The sequence below is a fragment of the Macaca thibetana genome, chromosome 10 (genome assembly GCF_024542745.1).
Source record: "Macaca thibetana thibetana isolate TM-01 chromosome 10, ASM2454274v1, whole genome shotgun sequence".
Classification (NCBI taxonomy): Eukaryota; Metazoa; Chordata; class Mammalia; order Primates; family Cercopithecidae; genus Macaca; species Macaca thibetana.
Window position 1 is genome coordinate 9,256,095 of NC_065587.1, and position 1,291 is coordinate 9,257,385.

Sequence of the window (1,291 nt, forward strand, 5' to 3'; positions counted from 1 at the left end):
CGGCTAATTTTTGTATTTTTAGTACAGGTGGGGTTTCCCCATGTTGGCCAGGCTGGTCTCAAACTCCTGACTGCAGGTGATCCGCCCATCCCAGCCTCCCAAAGTGTTGGGATTACAGGCGTGAGCCACTGCACCCGGCCTGTTATTTATTTTCATGTGAAAAACAACCCTACAAAGTAGGTGGTGTTCATCCCATTTTATAGGTGAAGACACAAAGCCTGTGAGAGGTGAAGTGACTTGTCCAAGGTCCCATAGTGGTGGAGCCGGGAAGACAACCTGGAACTGACCCCAAAGTCAATGCAATGGTTAAATACTTGTGAATATAATCTGGGAAGGTTGGTTGGGCACGGTAACTCACGCTTGCATTCCCAGCACTTTGGGAGGCTGAGGCAGGCAGATCACCTGAGGTCAGGAGTTGGAGACCAGCCTGGCTACCATGATGAAACCCCATCTCTACTAAAAATACAAAATTAGCCGGGCGTGGTAGTGCATGCCTGTAATCCCAGCTACTCGGGAGGCAGAGGTTGTGGTAAGCTGAAATCGCACCATTGCACTCCAACCTGGGCAACAAGAGCGAAACTCCATCTCAGGAAGAAAAAAAAAAAATTAGCCGGGTGTGGTGGCACATCTATAGTTTCAGCTACTCGGGAGGCTGAGGCAGGAGAATCGCTTGAACCCGGGAGGCAGAGGTTGCAGTGAGCCGAGATCGCGCCACTGCACTCCAGCCTGGGTAACAGAGTGAGACCCAGTCTCAAAAATAAATAAATAAATAAATAAATAAATAAATAAGGCCCTGTCTCAAAAAAAAATAAAATAAAATAAAAATAAGTAAAAATACAAAAATTAGCTGGGCATGGTGGCACACGCCTGTAGTCCCAGCTACTCGGGAGGCTGAGGCATGAGAATCGCTTGAACCTGGGAGGTGGAAGTTGCAGTGAGCAGAGATCCCACCACTGCACTCCAGCCTGGGCAGAGCGAGACTCTGTCTCAAAAAAAAAAAAAAAAAAAAGGAAGACTCTGGGAAGGTCTCCAAGGAGGTGGACCCTGAGATCTGGGTCTTGGGGAAGGAAATTTGGCAAAGTCCAAAGCCTGAACAAAGGCCTTCAGGAGATTTCTTTTTCTTTTCTTTTCTTTCTTTTTTTTGAGGCAGAGTTTCACTGTTGTTGCCCAGGCTGGAGTGCAATGGCGCGATCTTGGCTCACAGCAACCTCTGCTTCCCACTCAAAGCAACCTCTGGCTTCTTTGGAATCAAGCGATTCTCCTGCCTCAGCCTCCTGAGTAGCTGGGATTA